We start from the raw sequence: 7,867 nt of genomic DNA on the forward strand, positions 1-7,867 counted from the left end.
AAGCATGGCAGCTGGTTTGAGCTGGTCCTTAGTTGGTCATAAGCTGGTTTAAGATGGTCATGTGCTGGTCTTAAGCTGGTCCTAAGCAACTAGCTCCAGCTCAGGACCAGCTTAAACCAGATCAAACCAGCTGCCATGCTTCAAAACATACCTAACCAGCATATGCTGGTTTTTTCAACAGGGCTATCAGTGCCTTCCAAATATAATCTATATAATATTCCAAATATAATATAATGTTGTGGTGTCGGAATTGTTAAACATTACAATAACGTTCAAATTAATTATTGTTAATGATATTCTTCCGGGACGTGGAGGATGATGATGGCTGTTTACATATGCTTGGGTCAAATGAGCACAGTGAAACCGTGGAAGCGGTAATTATGGTTTTAAGACAGAACCACATGACCAACCACGCAACACTTTAGGCCCCGTAGACCTCAAGGGAGAAAACGGCATGACAAAATGTTATTTTCTTGTTATGCATGAGTTAGTTAAGGGGCGACATCTCGGACAGATAACACAGGAAGGGAGACCCAAGTAATCTCACATGTGTATTCGCTGGGGTTTTAAAAGAGATCTCAACAATGTCTTATGATGTGCTCAGATTTGCCAAGATATTATAGTCTGCAATCAAATGTTGATATAATATAAGTCAGTGAGTCGGTTTGATCATATTCCCCCAGGAAAGAAATATCACCAATGAGATCTCTTTAATGTCTTAACTGTTCCTCCTAGTCAGCAAAGTGACTTTCACTTTTCTGTTTCTCTTAAAAAAGACCCCAGTTATCTCACACATGTCTCCTCTAAAGACTCAAGAGAGATTGCAATGTCTCAAACTGTGATCAGGATTGCCAAGAAGCCTGCAATGAAATGTCAGAGATCTCCATATGACTTAAGACCAAAAGATTTGAGTTATGCGTCAGTGTTTCAGTGTTTAAGTTACAGATTTTAGTAGCTTGGCAAAGCTGAGAAGAGTTTGAGACTCTAAAAACCAGAGGAGTCTCCATTGTTGCTCCTGTCTAGAAGAAGAAAAATTATATATTAAAGATGTCGCAATAAATATCCTTTAAGGCACAAATCATGGAGGAGCCCATCTGATTTTGATCTGAAGAGGAAACCCAATGTATGCGTTTCTTAGGAATGTTACTGAAGGTCGTGAAAACTTTCAGACCTTCATTTAGACTCCATCACTCTGGCGGTTTGGTTTACATTCACTCTGGAAATGTTGATTTTGAGAGTGAGCTGAGGGCAAAAAAATGAAGGGGAAGAGAGAGGAGAGGAGGAGAGAGAAACAAAATGCTCTGTTGCTTGGTAAATCGTTGACTCCGGAAGAGGACTTTCCCAAGCTCTCGCCACGCAGTGCTCCGATGGGAATAGCGCAGGGAATTGTAGGAATCTGTCTGCGCTGAGGCGCGTAGGGCCAGTGGGAATGGTCAGGCAGAACCACATAAGCGTGAGGGAAAACAGGAAGTGTATCTGGAGATCTGGCTTCGAGTCAACCAAGAGCAGAGAAAAAGTTGCGTTATGTGAGCATGGGGGCCACCATGAGTTGCACTGATCGAGGACTACCACCTAGATCAAAGATTAGTATTGTAATTCCTTTTGGAGACTGAGACAACTGCATTCAGATCAGCCAGAAATGGAACACTTCTACTGTATTTTACTGAAATGGATATTCATTTCAAGCGGACTCTTGGTAAAGATTCTAAATCTTCCAAAAACCACGGCCACCAAAAGTCATCTCTATCTTCATTCTGCATTCTCAAGATACTTCACAGCTCTGGGAGAGAAAGACATTCTGTTAAAATGCATTGTCTCATCATGATCGGACCAAACATGATGACCTCTCAATGACCTCATCCTTCCTATGAAATTTTCCAAGTTTAAAGATACAAGTTTTTCAACAGACAGGGACAAAAACAGAAGCTCAGCCACATGACTCCCAGAAAAAGAACAGTCTTCGGAAATTCTGTGGTTTTCCCTTGTAATACAAGAACTCCAGAAGATCTAGAAACTGGGAAACTGCATGTTCCTCTGCAAACATAAGCTTTAATGCATCACCAGGTGTTAGAGCTCAAATATTTCCATGATTTTCAGGGTAGGATTGTTCCCTGGCGTGGAAGGACAGGCATTAGTATTCAAAAAGGGTTTGTGCACATTTCACAGAATGCTCTTTGAGAGCCAAGTTGGTTAGTATGAGATCAGTTATCCAAACCACTCCTGCCAATTTTTTCCGCAACTTTGCCTCCAGTTACAATTTGCTAATGTTCCGCTGCAACATTCCCAACACAAACATCTTACCTTCTACAAGGTCCTGAAATAAGTCGTGTCTAAAAGGTAAAACTCATTGTGAAACTCTTGATATTCGCATTTGCTGCAACAAACCTTAAGGCCAGAGTTAGGGTTGCTGCAGGTCTCCACATAAAAACAATATAATAAGAATTTGCATGTGAATCTCCCAAGACTTTCTGCACAACAAAGGTACCGTCTAGACATGACCATGTCATTCTAAGGACTCAAACAAGATGTTTCCCCTCAACAAAAAAAAGTAGATTTGCAGAAAGGGTATTCTTCTGAAGTGAGAACCTGATACAGGATTAGTTATCAAGGCTGTGCATGTACATACCAGGCAGTGTGTTTGAGCGCGACTGTAACAACTAAAGCATCGTGCAAAATCTCAGCCAGGTGTGTCTCCACCTGCACAGATGGACAAATTGCATAACTCGCATTACCTGAAACATCTCTGACAGGTAAAAAGAGCTTTGATGCTCAGGCAACAAGTGGAGGAAAAACATGAACTTGTCAGTCACGTTGAATGTAAAACAAATGACTTAATGATACCCTTCCATTTAAGCAAACATGGCAGGTTTGGTGTGCCAAACAGGTTAGATTGAGTTCTAACGTACTCACATCCAAGCAATTACAAGCCATTAATTTATATGTCTTTCAACAGAAGAGGATCTCAACTGGTGTTCCATTAGAAACCACATTTTACATTAGACATCAAGTAGTCACCCAATACCAAATCTGTTAATTCTGGGTCTTATTTCCTTGCACTTTGAGTAGTTTGTTCATTGTTTTTAAGAATGGAGGCATGTTACACAACCTGTCCAAGTTGGCATCTGTCAAACTTGAATAGATTCTACCAAATGATCAACAAATTAGCACCAAAATACTGTAGAGTCCTCCCTTTTTAAAAGCTGATAGCGAAGAGGGTGCAAAGTTGAAAGACTTGAGTGTTGCATGACAATGCTTGAGCAGTAAGAAATGCAGTAACTAATTCCAAGAGTTCAATGAATTGGTGAACGTTGACGCAAGTCATATGAAAGGATCTTGGATGGTTTGCTGGTTCCGAAGAGCTGTAATTGGTTGCAGATTGGATGTGTGCAAAGCAGCGAAAGAGCGAGCGAGAGAAGGAAAGAAGGCAGTATTAAAGTGTTTTAGAAGGTAAAGAGGTATTTTAAACCACCCACGCTAGGGGAGGAAGAAGAAACTTCCCACATTCCAGATGGGGAAGAATGGATTGTTTTACTCAGCCTCACCCACATTATCCTTTTTATTTCCTTCTTGTTCCTCCCTGTCATCTTCAAACTCTATGACACTTCCACATCTCGTCCCTTGCCTTTGCACGAATCACATGTCCTAATCTGTAGATTGGCCATTAACAACTTAAACTTTGGACTGTTCCTCACACAAAGTTAGCATACAACTTCAGAGGGCTTGGAATATAGTGGACTATCTTTGTCATTTTGTAGCTTAGCAGACTGTGGTCACTGTAATATTCTTAAAAACTTGGAATAGCATTAGGATGAGTAAACAACGACACAACTTCCATTTTTAGGTGAACTCTACCTTCAAACTGGTGGTGCATTTGGCTAAACACTTACTGGAAAAGCTCCTGAAACCCTTCATCTAGCTGTTACAACCTTGAAGTCTGCTCTGTATTTCTCTTCTTGAGTGCTACAAAAACCACTGAACCTTGACGTAGATGGCATTGGAGCGACAGCTTGCAGGCACGGCTTCTTAAAGAGTGGGGGCTGGAATCTCAAGAGTTATAAAAGAAGAAGGGTTACAGAGGAGAAAGACAGGAAGGAGGATAAGGGGTGGAGGTCAGTAATCACAGCATCTGTGGTCCGTTCCCTTAAACTCCAACACAAAGCCCCGGAGCTCACGGAATCCTGAGCAGCCAGAATTCCCTCACACGCACCGCAGGGCGCATTCTACAGCTGTTGCCGTGGAGACAGTCGGCGGCGGTTCAGCGGAGCTCAGGTCATAATGGCAGTAAGGAAACATTCCCAAATGTTGCACTAATGTTATAAGCTAGTAGGGTGTTGCTGACAGAAAGACATCATGCTTAGAATGAAGCATCTGGCCTGTCGCAGGATGCACTTACATCTGTATGAAGCTTCTGCAAATACAGTACAATAGAGACAGATGTCTGTTACCACATGTCACACACAATGACTGTCAGCCTAAAAATGCAAAGCTCACATACTCACCAACACAGACACACAAAGTCAAGCATCACTCATCCTAATGCTCATTCTTATAGTTAGAGAGATTAACAAACCGCAAAACAAAATTTCAGTTTGTGCTCCTGACACTAATGATTCCTCAAATAATGTGTCTTGTTGAGGAGAGGTGTGCTGTTACTTTACTAAGTGATCAGACTAACTATTTTAACCTGGTGGATGATATAACAGGTGAAAAAAATCTTATATTGAAGGAGGAGCTCAAGCAATATCCAGAGACTAGAAGAGAACAGAGACTTGAGGGTGGACGCTTTTAACTTAGGCCAATAAACAACCACTTAATTAATAACCATCCAGAACACCCTAGTAACCATCCAGAACTCCCTAACAACCACACAGAACACCCTAGCATCCATACTAAAAACCACTTAAGGATGGACTCTTTTCACTTAGGTAAATAAAAACAACCACTCAGCAACCAGAACACCCTAGCAACAACCCAGAACACACTAGCATCCATCTAGCAATTCCCTAGAAACCACCCAGAACATCCTAGTATCCACCTAGCAATGCCCTAGCAACCATCCAGAACACCCTGGCAACAGCCAAGCAATCCCCCAGAACACCCTAGCAACTTTATAGCAACATGCTAAGAACCACTAGAGGATGGACGCTTTTCACTTAGGCCATTAAACATCCACTTAGCAACCAGAATACCCTAGCAACCACTTAGCAACAGACTAGCAACCCCTCAGAACACCCTAGCATCCACCTAGCAACCACTTATAACACCCTGACAACTGTATAACACCATAGAAACCACCCAGAACACCCCTGCATCCACCTAGCAATGCCCAAGCAATCACCCAGAACACCCTAGCAACTGTATAGCAACATGCTAAAAACCACTTACCATCCATTTAGCAACCACAACAGCCTACAATCCACCTAGCAATGCCCTAGCAACCATTCAGAACACCCTAGCAACCACATAGCAGCAGCCAAGCAATCACCCAGAACACCTTAGCAACATGCTAAAAAAAACATAGAGGATAACACCCTAGCAACCACCCAGAACACCCTAGCATCCACCTAGCAATGCCCTAGCAACCACCCAGAACACCCTAGCATCCACCTAGCAACCAACTAGAACACCCAGGCAAGCCCATAGCATCAGCCAAGCAATCACCCAGAACACCCTAGCAACTGTATACAGCAATTGTTTAGCAAGTATGCTAAAAACCACTTGAGGATGGACGCTTTTCACTTAGGCCAGGAAGGACAGGAAGAGCTAAATAAACTTATCACTGCATCTAAACCAACAACATGCCTGTTAGATCCTGTACCCAGCCATTAAACATCCACTTAGCTACCAGAACACCCTACAATCCACATAGCAATGCCCTAGCAACCATTCAGAACACCCTAGCAACCCCATAGCAACAGCCTCGCAACCATTCAGAGCACCTTAGTAACTGTATAAGAGCATGCTAAAAACCACTTGAAGATGGATGCTTTTCACTTAGGCCATTAAACAACCACTTAGCATCCAGAACACCCTAGCAACCACCCAGTTCACCTTAGCAACACCCTAGCAACATGCTAAAAAAACAACTCCAGAAGTGTTTTCTACAGGTACGCATCACTAAAAACCAATAAACCACCAATAAACAAAGCAGACAAAGCAGAAAAATGTCCTCCTTGGCTCACTCAATTGCAGTTTTTCTTCCCTGAACTCATCCTTTGACCTCATGAGTCGTGACTATTTATTAGAGTCATTTAGAGTAAGCCATTAGTCACAGACCAGAGCCAAACAACTCACCCTATCAAACAGGCCTGCATTCAAATGCTCCTACCCAGAATCCTTTGTTACACACACACACTCGGCTCTGGCAATTACTCAGAACTGATAGCCAAAATTAAATAAAAAACCTCATCATTCACAAAGGTTTCGACTTGGGGCTTCATTCATGAAATATGAGAAAAAAATTCTGTGTTAATAATTTGTCAAACCCCTTTTGAAATCTGACAATTTGCATACAAATAGTTTTATGAATTACACATAAATCAGTTGTAATTTCTTTTTTACATTTATTTTTTTAAATGTGAATGAGGCCTACTTTGGGATTGTTTATTACATACTTTGACTCTTTTGATAAAGTTTTAGCTATACAGCGAGTAGTACATTTAATTATGTTTAAATCCAACCAAAATCAGCCCAAAAACCATATTAAATAAGTAAGATGATTCTGTTTGGGCCTCAATATGTCTTTGTATGTCTGCAGTCTGACAACTTAAGTGGAACTGAAGTTTGCTTCTGATGTGTCATATTGGAAAGACTATGGGTTTATGGGTATTTCTTATCCCTTGTTGCGAAAACAAAAACATTTTAGCTCTAAACATCAGTTACAAATAAAAGCATGAGGGTGAGTCACTACAAGCCAACAGAAATGGGAATATCCCACTCACAATATGTTCTCTGCTAAGAAATACCAAATATAGACATAAAATGACTTAAACTGATTTCAAATTGATCAGGAGGTCCAACACTCTCAGTTCTTTTGGCGCTTACATAATTTATGAATTATGAAGTCATGCCTTGAGACGACACCAAAACTTATTAAACCATTACATATATTTGGATTTTTCTTATACAGCTTGGCTGAAATGCTTTTGTTTATATCTCTCTCTACTTTCAGCTGTCCAGAGAAGTAGAGCTATTGTCCTCTTGGCTAAAATCACTTGCAGCAATTATTCAATTACTCTCTATATCTATCTGCTCTCTCGCTTTTTTTTTTTTTTTTTTATAATTAAAATTACTACAAACTACTCCTAAAAGAAAAAAAGCATTTTAGTTGTTTTAATTTTATTTAATATATATATATTTTTTTTTTTACCATTGAAGGATGTTTTGTCAAATATAATTTTGGTTTTGTCAGATAATAACTATGGACTACCCCTAAGAAATATTTTTTTAATTTGTTTTCATTTTATTATTATTATATATATATATTTTTTATATATATATATATATATATATATAGCATTTTTAATGTATTATATTATTATTATTATTATTATAACAACATTATTTACTCTATTTCTGAATCATTTGTACCATTGAAGGAGGTTTTGTCAAACATAATTTTTTTTTTTTTCACACAATAACTACAGACTACCCCTAAAACGTCTTTTATTTGTTTTAATTTTATAATATTTAAAAAAGTGTATTTTTATTGTATTTGTTTTATTCATCTTTTTTATTTTTAGAATTTAAAAAAAAAAACATTATTTACTGTATTTTTTAACCGCTTTTACTATTGAAGGAGGTTTTGTCAAACATAATTTTGGTTTTGTCACACAATAACTACAGACTACACATAAAATATTTTTTA

The sequence above is a fragment of the Sinocyclocheilus anshuiensis genome, unplaced genomic scaffold (genome assembly GCF_001515605.1).
Source record: "Sinocyclocheilus anshuiensis isolate Anshui unplaced genomic scaffold, SAMN03320099.WGS_v1.1 scaffold1468, whole genome shotgun sequence".
Taxonomy (NCBI): Eukaryota; Metazoa; Chordata; class Actinopteri; order Cypriniformes; family Cyprinidae; genus Sinocyclocheilus; species Sinocyclocheilus anshuiensis.